At 35.6% G+C, this 24,635-nt stretch overlaps 1 long non-coding RNA gene across 1 annotated transcript; it reads right to left on the reverse strand.

Annotated features, from left to right (window-relative positions):
- Positions 1–4,398: 4,398 nt before the first annotated feature.
- LOC136042602 (uncharacterized) lies at positions 4,399–20,826 on the reverse strand. The gene is made up of 3 exons (XR_010621358.1): positions 20,757–20,826; positions 12,228–12,545; positions 4,399–4,897 (listed from the first exon to the last, which is right to left on the reverse strand). It is a non-coding gene; the product is annotated as an uncharacterized LOC136042602 (long non-coding RNA).
- Positions 20,827–24,635: the final 3,809 nt, after the last annotated feature.

Here is a 24,635-nt window from a genome sequence, read left to right on the forward strand (position 1 = left end):
CCTATATTTTGTGAGCTAATTATTTGGAAATAAGTTCTTATTAATAGTTGCTGAATTTTTTCTTGCCTTATTTTGTTTGATATTTAAATTGTTTACTTGGAAAGTACATTAAATATTTATTAATAATATTATTTGTAGATAGACTACGTCCTCCTTAATACTTCAGTCTCCACAATACAGTCTTTTAGCACTTTAAAAAAGATTCTTATTGCAATTAAATGGCCCTAGTATATCGAGAATGTTTGCTAAGGAATTGGGACCAAAGTGTCAAACTTTAGCGTAAGGAACAAGGTATTAAGGAGGGCGTATCCTCTTCACATGCTGAATAATTTCTGCTCGTTCGAGCTTTAATGTTGCTCCTTGCTTTCAGCTAAAAAACACTTGATTCTTATTTTTCTGATATTTTGACGAATTATACTTGGAAATCCCCCTCGCCCTCCGTGGCAAATTCTCTCCCACTAAAAAATTTCAACGGAATTCTTATCCCGTGAAAAATACCACACCCCTTAATACCCTTTCAACTCAATTTTGGTGATCATTCTCGTATTTCATTATTACTATGAGAATCAAAACTATTTTCATTTTTGAAAAGGTAGAATATTTTGGTGACATATGAGCACTTATCTTCACTTACCCTGTATTTTGCAGTATTAGCTGGAATAACTTATTCAAGAACTAATCAAGGCAGTTTCAAGTAAATTTCAAGAAATTCTTTCTCCCAACTTCTGACTTCAATAGCGTTCGTACAATGCCAAGGATAAGCAATCATGGTTGCTATCTAAGGTACAGTGTACCTTACACTGTACCCCTTGTGGGTACCCCTTGTATCCCTTGTGGGATACAAGAATGAACAATAAGACATTTTATAAGACATCTGCTGTGAACTTTAATCCATTAGTAGCACGATCTATCACTCTTGAAATACATTTCAACTCAACAATCATTAAACAATTTCATCTCATTCTTTTTATTTACCCCCTATTTAACTGTTTATTGTGCAAGACCTGTCATGGTGTTTATCAAGCTGTGATTATATATTAGTATTTTATACTAATACTAGCTGTTGGGGTGGCACTTCGCGCCATCCCAACACCTAGTTGGTGGGGCGCTTCGCGCCCCCCCAAGCCCCCCCCGCGCGTGTAAGTCGTTACGCGCCATATTAGTTACGTGCCATTGTAGTTGTGTCCCTGTGTCCCACCTGTGAATATAGATAGATTTATATATGTGTTTCAAACTACGTAAAAATTGCGAATATCCAACATTTTTGGCTTTCCCACTACTGGGAGCTTTCCGTTTCCAATTGCCAGCAATTGATCTGAAAATGCTTGACCAGAGTCATCGTTTTGCAATCGGACATGCATATTTGTAGTTAATTTTAATATTTTTACGTGTGCCCATAAATTAGAATTTTTCAGGCAAGCATTCATTTCGTGTGCAGGAGTTAAACTACGTAAAAATTGCGAATATACAACATTCTTGGCTTTCCCATTGTCTGTGCATATACAAAGCCGTATGCACTAATAATGACGTCATATGCAAACGTCTCTTTTCACAAACAAACAAACATGCATACACACAACTCGTTTTTATATAGATAGATAGATAGATAGATACAATACAAATTAACTGCGTAAAACTTGCGAATATACAACATTCTTCGCTGTCCAATTGTCGCTGCATATAAATAGATTGTCAGGTTTACCGACCCTCGAACATGCAACGTACAATTTTCCATGGGAAAAACAATCAATATTAAGATCTATACCACATTTTTCTAATGATTGACCTTGAGCTTTGTTAATGGTGATTGCAAATGCTAATCGAATTGGGAATTGCAATCTTTTAAATTGAAAAGGCAGATCCGTTGGAATCATGGGAATACGAGGAATAAGAACAGCCTCACCCTCAAAAGGCCCTGTCAAGATTGTGGTCTCTATTAGGTTTTCCATTTTTTTTTTTTACGGCTAGTCGCGTGCCTTTGCAAAGCTTTGGTGGGTTGATATTTCTTAAAAGTATTATTGGTACGCCTATTTTTAGTTGTAGCACGTGTGGTGGAAACCCTGAAAGATCTATGGAATTTAAAAATTCAGATGGATAATTAACCGCTTCATTTGGTTCCAAAACTGTGTCGACTGACTTGTAAAGGACTGCCTGGTCTCGAATCTTGGTCAAAACAATATTGTTGATTTCGTGGACGTCTATATTTTTGGGTGTGAGAATCGCTCTTTCACTTAGCCATTTATTATTTTTATAGTTTTTTAGAATATTCGGAAATACTTTTTCAATCAATTCACTTTTGGACGTCACTAAATTACAGAAATCAGCAGGTAGTTGTACACGTCCTGAAATTGAGTCTACTGGGAGCTTTCCGTTTCCAATTGCCAGCAATTGATCTGAAAATGTTTGACCAGAGTCATCGTTTTGCAATCGGACACGCATATTTGTAGTTAATTTTAATATTTTTACGTGTGCCCATAAATTAGAATTTTTCAGGCAAGCATTCATTTCGTCTGCAGGAGTTGATCTAGGTATTATAGGTAATGTTTGCCTGAAATCTCCCGCAAGCAATATTAATGTGCTGCCAAAGGGTTTCGACTTCCCTCTCAAATCTTTCAAGCATTGAATCAGAGCCTCGAGCGATTTTTGGTGTGCCATTGTGCACTCATCCCAAATAATGAGTTTGCATTGCTGCAATACTTTATCCATCCCAGATGATTTGGAAATATTGCACGTGGGAGTTTCTGTAGAATGCCAATTCAGAGGCAATTTCAAAGCGGAATGAGCACTTCTTCCACCAGGCAGCAATGTTGCGGCTTTCCGGACGACGCAATTGCCAACGCTATATCATTTTTTGATCGAATTGATGCCAGAATCAGTTTTATCACAAACGTTTTACCAGTACCTCCTGGCGCATCCAAAAAGAAAATTTCTCCAACGTTGTTATCGACACAATGCATTATCGTATCATAAATGTCTTTTTGTTCCGACGTTAACTTGGAAATGTTATTTTGTACATACGACAATAGATCACCCGTACTGTAACTTTGTTCACGATCCAATTCTACACATGTCGAAACAGCAGCGATACGGTTTGGTGAAGGCATTCCCAAATTCTGAAGAGGTTTGTTTGCCATACGTACGCACAAATCTTCTATAATAACTAAAGTGTAGTTATAAATTTCTGATGTAAAATCAAAAGTCATATCTGACGTCTCTAACTGTTTTCGATGGATTATATCTTCGGACATTTTTGACTTATATTTTTCCCATAACTCTGTAGGAGTTGATGGAGAGCAAGTTGTTAAAATGATGCCAAACAATGCACGAATTCGACTTGGGGTTGACGTTCCGCACGCGTCATTGATGCAGTTATCCCAGTGTTGGTCATTCTCCAATAAATTCAGAGCTTGGCATGCACTACGGTAAGTGTCATGCATAGTACCGTTTATAGTTCTCAAATACTCAAAGGATGTCGGACCGGGTACATTCACCAAAAGCAGGCGTAGAAAGAAGCATTCATATTGATTGGGGTGAACGGTGTAGAGTATTCCTATCGTGGTATCTTTGAAGATGGAAGGTTGGCCGTCGACTGACTTACCCTGTTTTCGATGTTCAAATACTTTATTTTTAGTATTCCACGTGCTTGAATACATTCGTTTTGAGCAGCTTCCTCGGGTGTTGCCATTGTAGGTTCTTCAGTCATTTTACAATTAGAAATTTCTCTTTCAACGGTAATCTTACAATTAAAACTTTGTCTTTGAACAATATTCTTAAATACCTGTGTCCTGGTCGTCATTTATATTCCCTGTGTCCCGGTCGTCATTTGTGTCCCGGTATCCCGGTCTGTAATTTCTCTTTGAGTGTTTTTTTCTTTTTAGTATTTTTTAGTTTTTTACATTTTTTCTTTTTTCAGTTTTCTTTTTCTTCTTTATTTTTCAGCTTCACTATGAAATACATATCGCCGAACCTTTGTTTTTTTAACTAAAATCTGGTAGGCATTGATGACCTTATCCAAGTCAAAATCCCAAACCCAATCATCATCGCTATCATTTTCAGTTTTGATATGTTTTGACTCTCGCTGTCCAGGTTGATCTTCATCTAACTGCGCGGTTTTGTGTTCTTTAGCCTCAAGCCTGTTTCCTTGCTGTTCTTTTGATTCCTCGGCACGCTTTCTTTTCTGACTTTCTCTATCAGCAGCAAGTTTTTTGGCATAGACCCTTTGAGCATCTTCATCGCCTTTTGCCATTGTAAGTTCATCAGTCATTTTAAACTTAAACATTGATAGATTTCTACGTGAACATATATGTCTTAAATATCTTTAATGACGTCACCGTCATAGCAAAAATGACGACAGCTAACTTCACGACGTCAGTCGACACAGAAACATGACGTCACCTGATCCACAGACAGACAGCTTATTTTTATATATATAGATATCTTATTGTTCGTGACATTAGCAATAAAATTCAATTTTTTTTATTTTGATTACCATTGAGCCGGGTCACTCTTTACTACAGTTCGTTACCACGAAATGTTTGATCAAATCAAGCAGAAAGCTGGCAAAACAGGATTATAGTGGTTTGAATTATAACTTTCAACCTTGAAATTCATAAAGTTCTATTAATATGAAATAATACAAAGATTTTCTACTACAGGCAAAATCATCTTAACCGAATTGTCAATTTTTAGAAATGGGTTAAACCAAATTTTTGAGAACAATATTAAAACCTTTCATACTTAAGTCAAGCAAAAACCATGAAAGTCAATAAATTACATGTAAAACAACAAAAATATAAAAAATATTTACACTTTTGATTTCCGGCTCCTTCTCCTCTACTTCCTTTTGTACGTTGTCATCCATCAAGAATAATCTCAATTTCAACGAGCCTTTCCCCCTCTAGAACAAAGAAAAAGGATTCAATTATAAACGTTTGAGAGTAACAAAGCGAGAAATACCACACACTGTTGTAGTTTGATATATGGTATGTTAGATACACTGTAGGTAGACATGATTTATCCTCAAATCTATGCATCCCTGATATCACAGTCTACTTTACAAAGGAGAGACCAGATGATCCAAGTCAGAAGAAAGGCACTAAAAACAGATTTTGTATTTGAAATTAAATAAAAAGACAAGTTTTTTTTAACTGCAAGTAAGGAGCATCAAAACTTAAAACGAACAGAAATTATTCTGTATATGAAAGGGGTTGTCCCCTCCTCAATGCCGCGCTCTTTACGCTAAAGTTTGACTCTTTCTCACAACTCTACATTATAAAACAACAAAAAGACTTTTGCGTAAAGAGTGAGGCGTTGAGTAGGGGACAACCCCTTTCATATTTGGCATAATTTCTGCTCGTTTTAAGTTTTAATATCGCTCCTTACTTGGAGTTAAAAAAAAACTTGTTTTTTCGTTTAATTTCTGAACGTTTTTGAATTAAAACATGTTTTGATTTTGGCTCACCGCACATGAATATTTAAAACAAAATTTGCATATTAATATTTGTTTTTGGCTAAATGGCTTTCTCATATTTTGATCGGACAATTTTGAAACTAAGGGGTGACGGAGAAGGTCTAGTTCCCTTCTGAATTTTGGTTAATCAAAAATACGGCTAGAACTTTTTATTGTTTACGAAAGTTTTTATTAGTAATAAATATATCATCCTAATTCTTTAAGAATGACCCTTGAATCACAAAGACCGTAGAATAAACAGTTGAAATTACTAAAAATACTTTAGCGTAATGAGCAAGGTATTGTGGAGAAGACGAACCCCCTTATATACATAATGTTTTCTGTTTGTTTTAAGTTTAATGCTGCTCCTTACTTCCAGTTGAAAAAACTTCTTTTTAGTTTATTTTTTCATTGTTCTTTTTTTTAATTAAATAAAAAAAAACAATTTTTTAACTGCAAGTAAGAAGCGACATTAAAACTTAAAACAAACAGAAATTATTCCGTATATGAAAGGGGTTCTCCCCTCTGCAACACTCCGCTCTTTACGCTAACGTTTGACTCTTTGTCACAGCTCTACTTTTTCAAACAAATAAAAAAAACTTTAGCGTAAAGAGCGGGGCGTTGCAGAGGGGAGAACCCCTTTACTAATTTCTGTTCGTTTTAAGTTTTAATGTCGCTCCTTACTTGCAGTTAAAAACTTGTTTTCTTATTGATCTTTCAACGTTTTTGAATTAATTCATGTTTTTATTTTGGCTCACCGCACTTGAATAATTAAAACGAAATTTCCATATCTTTTTTTTTTAGCTAAATGGCTTTCTCATTGTTTTGATTGAACGATTTTGATAAAAAAAAGGGGCGGGGGAGGAGGCCTAGTTGCCCTCCAGTTTTCGGTTACTTAAAAATGCAACTTGATTATTTATTTTTTTAGGAACGTTTTTGTTAGTAATAAACATACGTACCTTACGAATTAACTTACATAAGGAACTTCAATATTATTTACCGTAGAATAAATAGTTGAAATTGCTAAGAATACTTTAGCATAAATAGCGAGGTATTTAGGAGGAGAAGAACCCCTTATATGCGCAATAATCTCTGTTCGTTTTAAGTTTTAATGCTACTCCTTGCTTTCAATTGAAAATACTTTTTCTTGGTTATTTTTTCATTGTTTTTTATAGCAATGCTAGAAAATCTTCCGCCATTTTCATTGAATTTCTCTTCCCCCCATGACAAATTCCTCCAAGGAAAGATCTTTCCACATAGCCGCCTTCCCTTGACCCCCCCCCCTCCCCAAACCAAAAAATCCCCCTGAAGACGTCGGTACACTTCCCAATAACCCTTACTGTATGTAAACATTGGTCAAAGTTAGTAACTTGCAGCCCCTCCTCCAGGGACTGTGGGGGGTAAGTCATCCCCAAAGACATAGTGTTTAAGGTTTCTGACTATGCGGAACAAAATGGCTATCTCAAAATTTTTATCCGTTGACTTTGGGAAAACAACGAGCGTGGGGCCTAGATACCTTCGAATTTTTTTTGGTAACTTAAAAAGGGCACTAGAACTTTTTAATTCCATTAGAATGAGCCCTCTTGCGGCATTCTAGGACCACTTGGTCAATACGATGACCCCTGGAAAAAAAATAACACGCACCCGTGATTTGTCTTATGGCAAAAAAAAAACGAAATTCCTTATTTTTATAGATAGGAGCTTGAAATGTTTGTTATACAGTTCTCTGACACGCTGGATGCGGTGGTGTTATTTTTGTTAAGATTCTATGACTTCTAGGGGTGTTTCTCCCTATTTTCAAAAATAAGGTTATTTGGAAGTTTACAGACGTTTTCAGGGGGATGTTTTGGTTGGGGAGGGGTTGAGAAGAGGAGGATATTTTGAGAAACTTTCTTTGGAGGAGTTTGTCATGGGAGAAGAAAATTTCCATGAAGGGAGCGCAGGATTTTCTAGCATTATTAAAAAAAATAGTGAAAAAATAAATATGAAAAAGTTTTTTCAACTGAAAGTAAGGAGCAGCATTAAAACTTAAAACGAACAGAAATTATCACGCATATGCTGGGCTCACCTCCTCCTAATACCTCGCTCTTTACGCTAAAGTATTTTTAGTAATTTCAGCTATTTATTCTACGGCTTTTGTGATTCAGGGGTCATTCCGAAGAAATTGAGACAAATTTTAAGCTTTAGTGTAAAGAGCGAGGCACCAACGAGGGGGTGAAACCCCTCATATACGTAATAAAACATGAGAATGCAGAAGTTCGTGGGAAAATTTGTAGGTTACGTATATCTTTTACTAATAAAAACATTCGTAAAAAATTAAAATTTTTAGTTGCCTCTTAAAGTAACCAAAAAACTGGATGGCAACTAGGCCTCCTCCCCCACTCCTTTTTTCACAATCATTCGATCAAAACTATGAGAAAGCCATTTAGCCAAAAAATAAATATACAAGTTTCGTCTTAGTTATTCATCTGCAGAGAGCCAAAATCAAAACATGCATTGATTCAAAAACGTTCAGAAACTAAATAAAAAAAAACAAGCTTTTTTAACAAGAAGTAACGTGCGACATTAAAACGAACAGAAATTACTTCGTATGTGAAAGGGGCTGCTTCCTCATCATCACCCCGCTCTTTACGGTAAAGTTTTTTACTGTTTTAAAAAGTAGAGTTAAGAGAAAGAGTCAAACTTTACCGTAAAGAGCGGGGCGTTGATGAGGAAGCAGTCCCTTCTTTTGTAGGAAGTAATATCTGTTCGTTTTAAGTTTTAATGTCGCTCCTTACTTTCCGTTAAAAAAAACTTGTTTTTTATTTATTTATTAAAAGAAACGACATTGCCTAGAAGGGATTAATCAACAGAGGGTGCGAAGTGAAAGGATTCACATTGTTTTACCTGTAGAGATTATTTCAAATTATCTCTATTTTTATTTAGCAAACGTTTGACATGTCAACAGATCCTTAAGCCCTCGGAGTTTTCATGACTTTAGTACCGTAATCAGATATCCAAAAGGAATGCGAACGGGCCTTTCGCCATCTCTTAGAAAAACCAACACACAAATCATTGAATTGCTGGTTTCTTGGCAGATTACAAGATATAAAATACTTTGACAAATCTGTGAGACGTCACGTGAATATCATAACCTTGGTGTTTTTTACCTTTAGTTTTGTCGGCTAATCAGATATCTAAAGAGATTGGCTTCTAAAGATGTCGGCTAATCATATATCTAAACCTAAAACCTCTAACTTCTTTTACTTGTGTCATTACCAAAGCTTGTTTCGTAGCCCCTGGTTTCATCGTCCGATATATTCAATCGCTATTCATTTTATTCTTGTTTTATTTGTCTTTTAACCGCAAATTTCACTGTCCTCCATGTTTGTTCATCACTACCTTAGAATTTTTTTTTATGCCCTTTTCTTCAGCTGTTCAGATCCATTCATCATCTTATGTAATTCTGGATTGCCTGGTACTTATGATCTATCATCAAACCATAAATTTTGTTGAACAACATTTTCGTTTGCGATTGGATGTGATTATTGATGTCACTTGCTCCATACTCTTTGTTTTAGCTGTTCGGAGTCACTTGTCATTTTGCACAATATTACATGTCTTTGGTTCATATTTGATTTATCATACTCGTTGTTAAATGTTTTCTAACCGCAAACTTGACTCGGTGCCAGTTCTGCTTGTGGTTGTTTGGGATTCTCCCTGCTGCAAGTCTCCTAAGCATATATTTTGTTGTAAATTATTTTCATTGGGAATTTGCAGTGATTTCCGATCTTTTGCTATTCAAATTTAATTATTTTCTTATAATATTGTATAAAATGTAATTTTGATTTACCTTTTAACCGTAGATTTTCTTTAGCAATAATTTTTACTGCATTTCAGTGTAATTCTTACTGTCTTTTGTTCCATGCTCTTTACTTTAGTTGCTTGGGGTTATTTATCATTTTGAACAATTTTGTTTGTCTTCGCTTCCTATTTGATTGATTATACTCGTTCACACATCTTCTCTAACTTTACATTTTGTATAACATTGCTTTCATTTGTAATTCGTCTTAGGTCTTCCTCTCACTTGTCCTCCAATATATTTATAATGGGGAAACTGCTTACAGCACAAAATGATTAGTGTCATTAGAAGCCCCAGCGTAGAAAATACCCTTCCAGTGGGTGAAAGGAGTTGCCGGAAGGATAAGGAGGATTGTTTGCTTTTTCCCCAGGGGTGATCGTATAAAGCCAGTGATCCTAAAAGATCAGGAGAGGGCTTATTTGATTCAAAATAAATTTTTAGTGCCCTTTTTCAGTTAACAATAATATTGGAGGGCAGCTGCACCCTCCTCCCATCCCTGTTTTTACTCAAAACTGTCCAATCATGATTTTTAGATAGCCATTTTCTTCAGAATCGTCAAAAAACCTAATAGCTATATCTTTGAGGATAACTTGACCCCAATGGACTTCAGGAGAAAGGTTGCAATTATGAACTTTGCCTGTTGCTTACATATAGTATTGGATATTGGTAAGCATAAGGATATTTTCAGGGGGGGCATCTTCTGGTGGGGTGGCTTACGTGGGAGGATCTTTCTATGGGTGATTTTTAGGGGGGTGGGAATATCACATGAGAGGGGGAGCTGGAGTTCCCAGCATTAATTGAAAAACTATGAGAAATTTAATAAAAAACAAGTTCTTCAACTGAAAGTGAGAATCAACTTAAAAAAAACGAAATTATTACGTATATGGGGGGATTGCCCCCTCCTTAGTACCTTGCTCTTTACGCTTAAGTGTTTTTTGAATTTGTAAAAAGCTTTAATTTTATTTAAACGGTTCTTGTGTAAAAAGAGTCCTTCTTAAATAATGGTGCTCCTTACCTTCAGTTGAAAAACCTTATGTTTTAGTTTAATAATAACCAAAAAAGTATGTCTAAAATAACAACAAGTTGAGCAAGTGACAACCTATAAGACAGCGGATTAATAGGATATGATGATTAAGGGGCTTGAGATTCTCTCAAGAGCAGTACTAGGTTTAAACTTCATTTTGTGATAACCCTATAGCATTTAACGGAGGTTTCGTAGTAGCTAATATTCTTAGGTACTTTAGAAGCTTATACATGTAGTAGTAGCTCATCAATGTCTTTACAAGATCTGAAACTATTAGATAATATTTGATTTGAAGATTCAATTTTTTCCAGGAGTCTATTTGGCCAGTCACCAGTAACGAGGAGGAAAGTCCTTTCTATACGTGAATATAGATGACCTTTGTCTAATTTATTTTATCCCTAATAACACAATTCACCTTCTAAAGGGAAGACAAAATGATCAAAATCAGAAGAGGCGCATGAAAAAACAGATCTTGTTTTTATTTTTTTAACGTCTAATAAATTTTCCTACATATCTAAGAAAAATGCATTTTTCTTGTTTTCTTTTGTTTTTTATTTAATTTTGTTTTATATTGCGTTCACCCACAGAGTAGCATGTTCACTGATTAGAAACTTCGAAAGAAATGAAAAAGAGCTAGTACCCTGTAAACGATTAAAGTAAAACAATATATTTCTGAGCGTATTAATGGAAATTATTAAAAGGCATAATTTTCTTAAAAGGCGTGAATACACAGAGAGTGAGAAGTGAAATATATACATTTATATGCATGTTTTTGAATTAATGCATGTTTTTATTTTGGCTCACCGCACATGAATAATTAAAACGAAATTTCCATATCTTTTTTTAGCTAAATGGCTTTCTCATTGTTTTGATTGAACAATTTTGATAAAAAATCGTTTTTAATTACAGTCGGTTTGATTAAAATCGGTGTAAAAAATCGGTGTAAAATCGGTGTAAAAAAAGGTAAAAAAGGGTAAAAACTGTTTTCCTGCTTTAGCTATTTTGATAAGCAAGTACTTGAAGAAGATGGCGTGCTTGCCATAGGTTGTGACATCACCTTGTGTAATATCATTCAAGAAATAGAAAAATCATACACATCAATTTTGATCATACTATCCATAACAAGCACTTTTCAATGACTAAATAAAACGAAATACCAATACCACTAAAAACTAAATACCAATCTGAAAACATCCCACCCTGAATCCACGATTCATCCACTTATTTCCACAATATTAAACCGCCAGTAACTCCCGATTCCCAGCAGTTAAAAGCTTTACAAGAAATAAGGCAAAATTCTAGCGTTAAAAAACAGGAAAAGATCTTTACTAAGGTTGTTTGTATTAGCATAAATCTTATCTCTTGTTCTATGTATCATCAAACTCTTCTTATTCTGAAAACAATCTTTATTAAATTTCTTATTGTACACCACTTACCAACAAATAAATCTAAATCGCTATTTAACACACTAAAACAAGTTGATGCCTTTAAATTATTGGAAAGATGCAATTTAGCTTCCATTTTCATTACATTCTGAAGATCAAATTGCTTTATTATTGCCAAATTTCCTGTTATAATGTGTTCAGAAGTTGGATTTTCAAATGATAAGAACTGCTCGCAATTACAAGCGAGCTCCCGATTACTACGAATGTTCAATTATAGTTAAAAATTATTAGCCCAATCATTTTTAGAACTTATACGTTTTGACTAGATTATTTTATAATTCAAATTGCTAGGTAGGGTATGTTTCACATCCCACGGGTTTAAAATCCCAGACAAATTAATATCCTCTATTTGTTTACTTCTAAAGCTTATAGATCGACATAAAAATCTTCTCCTCAATGGCAAACTTATACGACTTTTTATAAATTGAATTTTTTTGTAGATTCGTATAATTTTATATCAGAACATACCGGTCCAGAAGCCGTTATGATTAATTTGTAGTCTCTCCCCGGCTTTAATTTCTGCTGAAGGACAAGATGAAAGTTGCCCTTCACAGGCCCGTTGATTTTGAAATCTCCTCCTCCACCGTCCAAAGTTACCAGATTTTCTGGGTGAATACCCGCTACTTTCAAAATAATGGATCCAACTTCCTGAGAGGGTTCAACCGGCACAACGACCCAATATGCCTTTGGCAGGGTGAAGGTAGGTGTCAGGCTATTCTTGACTGGGTGGCAAAATGTTAAAATCATCAGCATATGAAGGGTGAATATAATTCCCATTTTAGTCATCTGAAATAAACGAGACATACTTAATAACCAAAGTCAAATTCAAGTTGAACTTATAGGCAACATCAAAATCCTAGGCACTTATCTCTTATAACCCCAGCACTCAAATCCTTGGTCTGACAGAACCAGTTTCTCTCTGTAGTTTCTTTCTGTCTAGCGTGAGAGTGTATACACTAAATGGTAGGTGTACTTTAATTAAATATTTTAGTTAATATTTTGATTAGGTTAGAAACCATCTATTATAATTCACTATTGGAGGGGGGGGGGCTTGATTTCCATAATTGTCTGTTGTACAAGTTTCTTGCTAAAGAGCTTTATTACAACACGAGCAGTTATATTTCACTAGGATTAACCTAACTTCACTTTTTGAGTGTGGTGTGTATAAAAGATAAGGACTGTCTCCAAAAGTAGATTTAAAGACATCTACAACGAAACTACAACCAGCAATTTGCCGATGATTTTACTCAGGTTGACGAGGAGGAGGGGAATTCAGAAACCGTTCAAACAGTAAAACTTAACTGAAGTCACTACAAATGGGAATTATGAACCAGGCTGATCCCTCCCTAACCATCAAAATAGTAAATTGGTATTTTGGTAGTTTGTAATTTGTTAGGTTAGGCAAGAAATACTTTAATATAATACATTATGTAAGGCTTGATTTCCATAATTCTCTGTAGTACTTTCCATAGTTTTCTTACTAAAGTATTTTATTTCTTCATACGTAGGTAAATTTCATTAGGATTAACGTAACTTCACTTTCTGAGTCTGGTGTGTATGAAAGATATGGACTGATTCCCATACTGATGGGATTTACTGATGATTTTACTTTGGCTGAGGAGTGAGAAGGGGATTTTACAAACTCTTAAAGCAGTAAAACTTAACTAAATTCACTACAAATGGGAATTACGACCTATGCTGATCCAACAAATCCCTCCCTATCTCTATTAAGATATAAATTCGACGCATTTACTATCCCTATTTTGAAACAATAGTCTCAAAATTATCATCATCCAGACAAAATTTACTAAATTCAAATTGCAAGAAAACATTTTCAAACAGTTTTGAAAAGTGTAAGATACATCCCTTGTTCTGTTGACGATATTCAAATTGTTAATTCAGTACCAAACTTAAAGTTGTCAACTTTGTCTGATCAGCTGGTTCAAAGACACTTGTGGCTTGTGTACTTGATGTGCAAGTTTATAAGAAGTTCCTATTACAAACTTGATCTCAGAATAAACTTAAGAATTTGTTTGACTTGATATCAAATTAAGAAATTTTCTTTTTTTTTGTTATTTACTATTGTCGTTTTTTATCCTGACTTCCTACTTGTTTTTTTTTACGGACTTCATACTGCCTTTGAATTTTGTTAATCCAAAATTTTTAAACACTTAAACACTGTTGTCCACTACCAAAGCCTAAATTTATACTTCCATTTAAGGATTGCTCCATTTTAGTTTTAATGGTGTTCCTAGCATTAATTTGACAAACAATTCTTTATAAATATAAAAACCGACTGTTTTTGTAAACCATGCTTTAAAATTCCTCTATTTGGAGCATTCCCAATAACAATAAGAAATTTCTGAGGCTCGTCTCCTTTGACCTTCCCCAGGTTCTTTCTAACGAAGACCCATGGCTCCTGGACCCTTACAAGTGAATATCTGTGTTTTTGCCAGCTCCCTCCCAAGATTAAAAGAAGTAACTTGGTAGTAATGCAGATTGATCTGCCAACACCTTAGCCCTCACAGCTCATATACTGGCAGCATTTCAATTTAGCTCGAGCTGGAAGATCCAGCTCCGTCCTTTGCTGAGGTGAACTCCGTGGGTTTCTTGTATAGGGGCTTGAAGAGCGTGTATCCCCTCATTCCAATGGGGAATAGGAAGTTTCGCTTCTCTACTTCAGGGACCAAGTCTGCGTCAGATTGCCACTTGGCGATAGGTCTTTCCCTCTTTAACGTGGATCTTGGTCAGTTCAATTTTCTCCATAGTGAAGAAACGATTGTAAACCACAACAGTTCCATTATCTCTGGAGACCAGACATAAGGATCCTCAATAGATAAATTTCTCCTCGAAGGCGGGTCTCCTAGGACAAGGGCAACATAGCTTTGCTCCATCCCTTTCAAAGACTCCTTCATCTATGATGCCGTTCTGCTGAAACCCAATTCTTATAATACCCTCCTCTAATATCGTGGAGGTGGCATAAGGGCCAAATTTTAAACTCCATTCCATGATTTTGGCAACTTTAATAATTTTGCTCATTTTTCAGTGCATAGACGGTTTTACATTCGGTTTTATTCATATTGATATAGAAATATAGAAATAATTAATTAATTAGATTTAAGAAAATAATGAATATAGAAAAGTAAAAATATGGCTCAATCCTGCTTTCTAGGGCTATAATGAGAAAAATATTGAGAAGGCTAAGACACCATACGCGGACGAAGAATGACATATTGTCCTTGTTGGCCATCAACCTTGGATAAAAAAAAAATCAGTTTGCTCTTATATGGGATGAAAAAAAAAAATTTGGGGAAATCGGAACTTCTAGGGAGGGAGTAAAGAATGCTTGAATAGATTGGGACAGAAAGAGAATATGTGAAGTATTGTTACAAAACTTTTATCTAAAAAGATTTTGCCTAAACATTTTATTTTACCTCATAGATCTTTAATTTAACCAAAACAATTGTTATTAGTTTATGAATCTGTTAAAAGAAAAAAAGTGGCCCTATCATTAAATCATGCAGCCTGGAAGGGACAATTAAACACCAAAGAATATGAGATGCTGAATGTGTTGGGGGTTTTATTATCAGTTCAAAATAGTCGTTTATGACTATTATGTTTATATGACAAAACAGTCAAATCAACGTGTTTGATCAACTTAAAATCATATGAAGTATTATGCAACAGTCTGTTTCCCAAAGTAGTGTCCCAACGTAGAATGTTGATCCGCACGTAAAGAAAGCAAAGAATCAACTGCAATTTTACTTCCAAACTATATTGCCTACGGTTGGAAATTGGTAATGTTTTTGACGTTTAATGAAGAGCCAAAATCAAACAGTTCATGGTAACAAATTGTAAGTGAGGAGTGACTCGGCTCAATAGTAGCCAAAAATTCACGGTCATTTGTTTGACGTTTTTTTTTTAAGTAAAGTGCAAATTATGCTCTGATCTTGACACAACATGGGGTCGTCACCAATATTCATTGTTACTTATGCTTGTGTTGAGATTGAGCTGGTTATTTGTTGTAATTTTTGTCTATTTTGGGTTTCATTTATTTATCTATAGTGATGTATGGTAGTTTGTAGGTTTGGAAGTTTACTTGACTTTATTTTTGCTTATTTCTGGCTCAATCTTTTTTTTTGAAAAGATTGTTTTGTAAATAAAATTGTAAATTAATTTTTATTCAGTTTCTGCTGACTGATCAAGATCAGAGCAGATTATGCTCTGATCTTGACACAACATGGGGTCGTCGCCAATATTCATTGTTACTTATACTTGTGTTGAGATTGAGTTGGTTATTTGTTGTAATTTTCGTCTATTTTGGGTTTCATTTATTTATCTATAGGGATGTATGGTAGTTTGTAGGTTTGGAAGATTACTTGACTTTATTTTTGCTTATTTCTGGCTCAATCTTTTTTTTGAAAAGGTTTTTTGTAAATAAAATTGTAAATTAATTTTTATTCAGTTTCTGCTGACATAGCAAAAAAAATTATGTCTTTTTTTCTATAGGAATCCATAGTTGTTTATTTTAAACCTCCTCAAGTTGAAATGAAAAATAAAACTTAACACTTTTCCCAAAATATTCTATCAATGCTCTCTGGAAACCCAGATAAACTTACACTCTTTGTTCATTCACATCCTTGCAGCTGAAGTAGTAACAATAGTAGCCAGACAAAACTAGACCTACGTTACCTGAGCAACGTGAAGTGTTGCGGCAACCTTTGTCCGGCTTCACCGAATAAAGTGTTGCAAGAGCAACACTTTGGTTTTGTTTCTTTGCTATCGGTCAAACGCTGAAGTTGTCAGCCTATCGAAGCTTTTAAAACGTTATGTTCAAAGAAGAACGCGATCAGTAATCACATGATCAAAGGCTATTCCTCATTGTTGAAAAAACAACAATAACAAAAAAATATCGAAAGAAGGGACTACATTGACTTTACAGCCAGTTTAACTTTATCCTTTTCAATCGTGGACATTGCGACGGATCAAGACTTGGAACAATAACTTATATAATCTAGTTGGTATTATAAAGCTATCCGTAACTTTTCAGGATCAAAATGCCATAGATGACACTCTATTAATTATTACAAAACTGCCTCGTTGTTTTACGTTATCTTTTGTACCCGTTGCGTAAACACTTAATTCTAGGTTACAGTGAGTATGGGTAGGCTACACCAACTAGCAAAAGTTACAAACCCCTCTTCACTAAAGATGATTGTAGCCTAACAGACGATTATTACTTACAAGTCCCCTACATGTCTTACCACTGGAACCAACTCGGTCTTACCATCAAATACACTGGAAACAAATAATAGGTACACCAAATAGCAAAATTTGCAGCCCCTCACTGCCGAAGATGATTATGAGCTAACAACCGACCTTTCTTTACAAGTCCCTTACATGTCTCACAATTGGTATCGGCTTATTTTTAGTTTCAGTGTGTATCCTACAACTGAAGTTGTCAACCCCTTGAAACTTTCAAACTAGTATATCTCATGAAGGATTCTTTGTACCAAAAAATGGATGACATATACTCTGATCAGCTCATCAAGAGCTATTGATTGCCGACGGAAAAAAAATTTTATCTGTCTTAGTTCAAAAGTGGACTTTTTTTTCCGTTGGCCACCTTTCTAACGTCACCACTTAGAAAGGAGCAAAGGATAAGGTCCAATTTCTTTAGCAATGACAATAATTTTAATGTTTAAGAGGTACATCTGATAACATTTCTCTACCTCAGTCCCAAATCCGAAAAAAAAAAAATGATAAACCCAACCAAAATCACGGCAGCACTTTCGGACCCGTTGGAAAATGCCGCTTTTTTGCTTCAGTAAATTTTTTCTATTTATCACTCAAAGAAGATATATTGGCTGTGGGGCTGGGTAACTGCCGCATATATTTAACACTTATAGATTTTAGTCCATCTTTAATTTGAAACTGGTGCCTGCCTGCTTGCCTGCTAGAACGGAGCTTTCCACTCCAAAGCAGAAACATGGTTTGATGAATCGAAAGCTTGGCTGCACAATTTCAGATACTCCTCTCTGACAAAGTTTACATAACTCCACTTCATTTCGCACAAGCAAAAACCATCCTTTTTCGCCCCAGGCAAGAGTTCTGCAGAGCTTTCCAAAATGTAATGCCATATTCATCAATCTGGCCTGAGGTTCAAACTTTCCGTAGAAACCGCACAGGTTAGACCCTTACCAGTTTCCAGGAATAAGCCGACACCGGTGGCATAGGAAAAAAAACGGGACAAAACCAAAGTGTTGCTCTCGCAACACAGCAATATAGTATATTGCTTAAACAGCAGGGGCGATCTCGCGAAAAAATTTTCAGTTTTCTTCTGACTGCGCTATCCTCTTTGAGTCTTGTCTCTACTCTTCGCTTAAAGTAAGTGATCTGAATAAAATCTGTATTTATTATTTCTGGTTGTAAAAGTTTCTTTTCTTTTGCCTACGAACTTAATCAACAAGAAAGTTAAAACTAACTGCTCGGTTAGGCACAACTGAAATTACGTATATTCTGTGGTATAAGAAACTGGATATTACATTTGAATCATCCTTAAGCCTAGGCCCTTATTACCTTGTTAAACTGTTGGGTAATAAAAAAAAAAATCCAGGAAATAGTTGATAGGCTTAACACAGAGAGAACAAAAACAGTAATTTTAATATTAATGTTATAAAAAACTGTTTTATTATTTTATTACTGTTTTATTTTCACTGTTTTTTTTTCTTTCAACTGTTATTTTTGTTCAACTTTTTCAATAGGTCTAGCAGACACGCTTTCAGTGAAGTTATGTCCTCCACAGCCCCCGGGGCAATGATGGTAAATTATGCAATTTGCCCGTACTTTACACATGGGATTTATCGTTAAGAAAAGGAGAAATGTTTGGTTCTGGGTGTGTCCAAAAGGGCTGAGGCTATAATGTTAAAACTTTTTATTTAGGTTGAGGGGTATGTGAAACTAAATCAAAATAATTTATGTGCATCTAATTTATAAAAAAGCATGATCTGTACTATTTCACAACGGCTGAGGATATGTGATTTTGTTTATAGCAGTCAAAAGGTCTAGTAACTATGCCTCAGGGGATGTAATGTCACCCACAGCCTCAGGGATTCAATGCCACCCAGAGCATCAGGGGATGCAATGCCACCCACAACCTCAAAGGCAAGGATTGTAAATTATGCAAACGTAAGCGTTACGTAATAGTTTCTTTGATTGTTTAAAAAAACCAGGTGTGTCAAAGGAGGGGGGGACCTTCAGAGCCAGCAAATCAAAATGCAAACATAGACGTTATATCATTGTTTTTGATTGTTTAAAAACCTAGATGTATTGGGAAAAGCCTTTGGGCCTCCTGAATAGGGAACCGTCAAGACACCGGCCCCTAGCAGGCAATTCAACCGGGGCCCTAGCAACCATTTTCCAGCGGGGGGCCCTATAATCCAATTCACCGGTGGATCTAGCAAGCAATTCCAGTGGGGACTCTAGCGTACAATTCTAACGGGGCCCTAGTAGTCAATTACAACGGGGGCCTAAGCATCCAATTCCAACCGTGGCCCTTGTAGCTAAAAATGAAAAAATCTTACGTGATATGCTACACTTTAGGGGCTATTGGGGAATCCCTGGTTGTAAGTGAAAACAGGACATAATTTCTGTTCGTTTTAAGTTTTAATGTTGCTCCTGACTTTCAGTTGAAAAAACTTGTTTTTTTCAAATTTTAATTTCTTATTGTATTTTAAATAATGTAAGAGAATGTGGACCCACCTTCACGAAGAAATCCCCCTCCTCACGGAAATATCCTCTAAACAACTCAATCTCATTGAAAATTCACTCCGGACCATTACTGTTAACAACTCCACGCGTAAATTTGAGGCGGAATTGAGAAAGCCAGACATATAAAAAGAATCTTGTTTGGAAATTCTGACAAATTCCAACAGTGTATGATTTCACCTGACAAGGTCACCACGTGGAAACTTCCATTTTTGTGGAAAATCGCCCTGTGGAAAAGCCTAAAGCAGAAAATTTGCCCCCCCCCCCACGAAAATATATACATATTTCCCAGTAACAAATACTATGTGTATAGAAAAAGACAAATTTTATAACTTAAAGACCTTTCCCCTGGGATTGAATGGGGTTCATTTGATATCTAGCGACATAGTTATTGGGACTTTCAACTAAGGTGAACAAAATAGCAATATAAAAATTTTGATCGGACTGTTTTGGGATAAAAAGGGGTGAGGGGGCCTGGCTACCCTCAAATCGTTTTGTTCACTTAAAAAATGGCACAAGAACTTTTAATTTCCGTTCGAATGAGCCCTCTCACAATATTCCAGGGTTACTGATACAATTACCCCTGAAAAAAAAATACAAACAAATAAACACGCATTAGTGATCTTTCTTTTGGCAAAAAAAAAACGAGATTCAACATTTTTGCAGATAAGAGTTTGGAACCTCTAAAGTAGGATTTTCTGATACAATGAATATGATGATATATGATGATAAACGATCGTTTTTTTAAGTTTCGGTTACTATTGAGCCGGATTCCTCCTTACTTAGAGTTTGTTACAACAGTTTGTTTGAGATTTTAAATTTTGTCCAAATTCTTTAAGATCGACTCCTGAAGGCGGTCATGGCCGAGTGGTTAAAGCGTTTGCCTAGAAGATCGACTCCTGAAACACAAGCGCTACTGAATTAGAATAATAAGCTTTTTCAAAAGCAAATTTTATAAAAAAAAGCAATGCTAAAGGAATCAGAGTTCTAAAGCAAAATTTAGCGCACAGAGCGAGGCCTTGAGGAGGGAGTGATTCCCCTCAAGTATTAAGATTTGATGTTCCTCGTTACTTTTAGTTGAAAAATAATTTTTTTTTATGTTGAATTTACTACCAGTTTGAATCAATTTTCAGAATTATAGGCCTATTTGCCAGTTTCATTAGAAGCTGAGGGAAAACAAATTTTTGTATTTAAAACTTCAACTTTTCAAGCTAAGACTGTTAATCTTACCTCAAATCAACAGACACAAAATTATTTCTTTTTGGTATAGTCTTTTTAACTGAACAACGAGGAAAACCATTTATCACTGATTCTTTTCTTTTAAATGTAGTCAAGTAGCCTTTTAAAAGTCCTCAGATTTCAAAAGTTAGTTCAAAGATCCGCTTTCACACTTAAACAAATGCGTCACTTTTTATGACCTTTTTATTGCCGGTAAATCATACTTTTGGTTTTGTTGATTGACTCAAGTTAAATTGGTAACGTGATAATGTTTTTTCACGTTAAATTGGTAACGTTGGTAAGTTGGTAACGTGTTTTTTGAAGATTATACATACTCATTTATATTTTATTTACGGAAGGGGGTAGAAATATAGCCTACTTACCAACCTATTTAACTACTTTAGAGAAAAAAATCTTGATTTTAACAAACTCAAAAAAATTTTGTAAAAAAAAATTGAACATTCAACATTAAAAAGAAAAAAAATGCTCGCTCTACTGTTTTTGAAAAAATAAACATTAGAAAAAAGAAAAAATCTTTAATTCTAGCTGACATTAGGACTAGACTTCAAAAGGAAGAATCCCCCTCCCCCTTAAAAAAATGCGGTTTCTTTCCTAGCTTTTCTTTCATATTTAGGAGCCTGTAAGAAAAAAAAAAAATAAGCTTCTTTTAAAACTATCAATTAGCTCTCAGGCCTAGAACGCGGTGTTCATATTTTTTTTTAAAATAGTTTGGGGTAACAAACGGTACTTAAGGAATGGTTTGCCTCAATTATAACTGAAACTCTAAAAATTGAGAATTTTGATCGCTGTAGATACACCAAAAGTATCGGCTTTTAATGCAAATTCTTACAACAATGGCTTGATTTAGTTTAATGCTACAAAAAAAATCTAAGAGACTGAAGAAGTTTACGGGATTTTTGAAAAATACAGGGGGGGAGGGCAAAAGTAAAGCGATCTTAAATGAAACCACGGTACGAGCTTCAGCATTTCCGAAAATTTATTTTTTAGTATTGAAGTTTCTACATAAGAAATTGTTTATATTTATTTTTTGCCAAAAGAAATATTACAGATGGGTATTTATTTATTTTTTTCTGAGCTGATAACTTAATATAAAAATTCATAAAAGATCTCAGAAGAGCTCATTCAAATGGAAATTAAAAGTTTAGTGCTCTATTCTGTGATCAAAAAAGGACAAGACAACAAGCCCATTTTCCAAGCCCTCTCCCCCCCCTCCCAAAGATATCCGATAAAAATTTTCAGATGGCCATTTGATTTACGAAAGGTGAAAGATCTAATAGTCATGTCTTCGTGGATGACATGTCCCAGGGAAGGGTACGTAATTTGCATATTGTCTCATACATAGTATTTATCATTAAAAAATATGAAGACAAAATCGGTCGGAGCTGGTATTTTTTGCTTGGAAGATTTTCTATCGTATGATTTTATTTGGAAAGTAATGTTTTAGTGGTTAGTTTTCCACAAGAAACTATGTACAGGGGAGTAAGGGAAGAGAAGGAGATTTCTTGAAAACATTCGACATGGTTAAAATTTGAGTAAAAAGAATCTTTTTTCAACGAAAAGTAAGTATCATTATTAAACTTAAGTGAATTGAAATAATTATGTATAAAAAGGGGCAATTTTAGCCTCAGAGCCTCACTCTTTGAAAAAAACTGATTTTTGATATTTTGTCACAATTAAGAAGGATTACTCAAACAAAAAAGGTTGTTGAACATGAATGACAGGTATTTTAAATAACTTGAAGACTTTAGACCAGAGAGCAAAGGTTAAGGTGGGGGCATCCTACCCCAAGCGTACGAAATAATTTTGTTCATTTCATATTACTCATTGAAAAAATTTGTTGTTTTTTATTTTATTGTTCTAAAGGCTAGTCATCAAGGGCAATATATTTCTTGCGATTATAATATATATAACTGATACGTACTTTTATTTATAACCATGTGTATATCGCACTATAATTTGCTTAGGATCCCCTGACTCTGACGTAATAACTGAACTACTTGACTTACTGCTCCTGTCACATGATATGCGGCGTAGAGAGCGTAGCAACTTTTCTCTTCCAGGTCGACAGATCTGCTGCTATGAGGAGTACCTCAACAGCAGCGACGTCAGCCATGCGAGGAGATTCTGCAAGTTGTCCTTCCATCTGGTTCGAGACCAATCTCTTGGGTGTCCCCAACCATGATATGAGGGGTTAAATTGTATATTATTCAACCAAGGGCTATCGATGGCATCCGAAAAAGATCGCTAAACTGTCGGAGAGCTTGCTTTGTCATTTGCGATGAGAATAGAGCTTGGTGAGTAAGGGCCAGGAGCCCTTCATTACCCACAAAATCGTCCCATCTGAACCGTTCAATGTGATGGAACTGTTTTGCATGGAAAGTTTGTATCCTGCTCAAAATGGTGAACTTGAGGGGACATGTCTTGGCTGTGTAGAGAGGTCTGAGTTAAAAAATGAATTATCCGTATGCGTCTTCATTCACCTAGAAAGATCTTTATATAGCATTGAGCTTTTCTACGATAAATTCAGCTTTCATGATTTGGCTGCTTAGGTCCGAAACCATGGAGCCATAATTTAAAATCAGAGAGCAAAGACAGACGAAGTTACTAACAACTTCGACTTGGGCCTCAAAAACCCTAATTTAAAATCGAGAAGCGTGAGCGGTGCGGGGGGTTTGACCAAGATTAGTTTTGCCAATTTACTTTAAGCCTGCCTTTTACAGCTTCGGCCTGCAGAACATTAATAGCATCTATAAGCTGTTACATGGAGTCGGCAACAAGCGGAAAGATGGGACTCAATCTTTAAATTTGAGGCCAAACGGCAATAGATTTTCAAGGATTTAACACTCTGATTGATGCTGAAAACCTGTATACAAAATAAACGTAGTCCTGCTTTTTCTAGAACTCAGTAGAATTACTCTGAGGATAATCTAATGAGATTTGAATAGCTAGGCTTATTTCTTGAAACAACTACTTCTAGGTTACACTGTGCCACCCTATAATTTTCAATAAAGTTGTAGCCTGCTTCTTTGTTGACGAGGATAGTACCCTTGTTTCAGTTAATATGTATTTATTGGTCTTCATAGTGTTAGAAAAATCTGGGCTAATCTACAAAGAGGATGGGGTATTAGGCCTTAGTTTTTTCCACCTGAACCACTCCTTTTATATGTATCTAAACTAAGATTGAAACTAGCTGTTGGGGTGGCGCTTCGTGCCACCTCAACACCTAGTTGGTGGGGGCACTTCCCCCTCCCAAAGCCCCCCCCCGCGCGCATAAGTCGTTACGCGCCATATTAGTTACGCGCCATTGTAGTTGTGTCCCTGTGTCCCACCTGTGAATATAGATTTATATATCTATATATATAAAAATAAGTTGTCTGTGTGTGTGTGGGCCTGTCTGTCGGGTGACGTCATGTTTGTGTGTTGATTGACGTCATGAAGTTAGTTGTCGTCATTTTTGTTATGACGGTGACGTCATTAAAGATATTTGAGACATGCGTTCATGTAGAAATCTATTAATGTTTAACTGTAAAATGACTGATGAACTTACAATGGCAACAGCCGAGGAAGATGCTCAAAGAGTCTATGCCAAAGAACTGATAGAGAAAGTAAAAAAAGAAAGCGTGCCGAGGAATCAAAAGAACAGCAAGGAAACAGGCTTTAGGCTGATAGAGAAAGTAAGAAAAGAAAGCGTGCCGAGGAATCAAAAGAACAGCAAGGAAACAGGCTTGAGGCTGATAGAGAAAGAAAGAACAGAAAGCGTGCCGAGGAACTACCAGGGCAACGCGAAACCAGACTTGCTGCTAAAAGAGAAAGTGAAAAAACAAGGCGTGCCGAGGAACTACCAGAGCAACATGAAACCAGACTTGCTGC

The sequence above is a fragment of the Artemia franciscana genome, unplaced genomic scaffold (genome assembly GCF_032884065.1).
Source record: "Artemia franciscana unplaced genomic scaffold, ASM3288406v1 Scaffold_1579, whole genome shotgun sequence".
Taxonomy (NCBI): Eukaryota; Metazoa; Arthropoda; class Branchiopoda; order Anostraca; family Artemiidae; genus Artemia; species Artemia franciscana.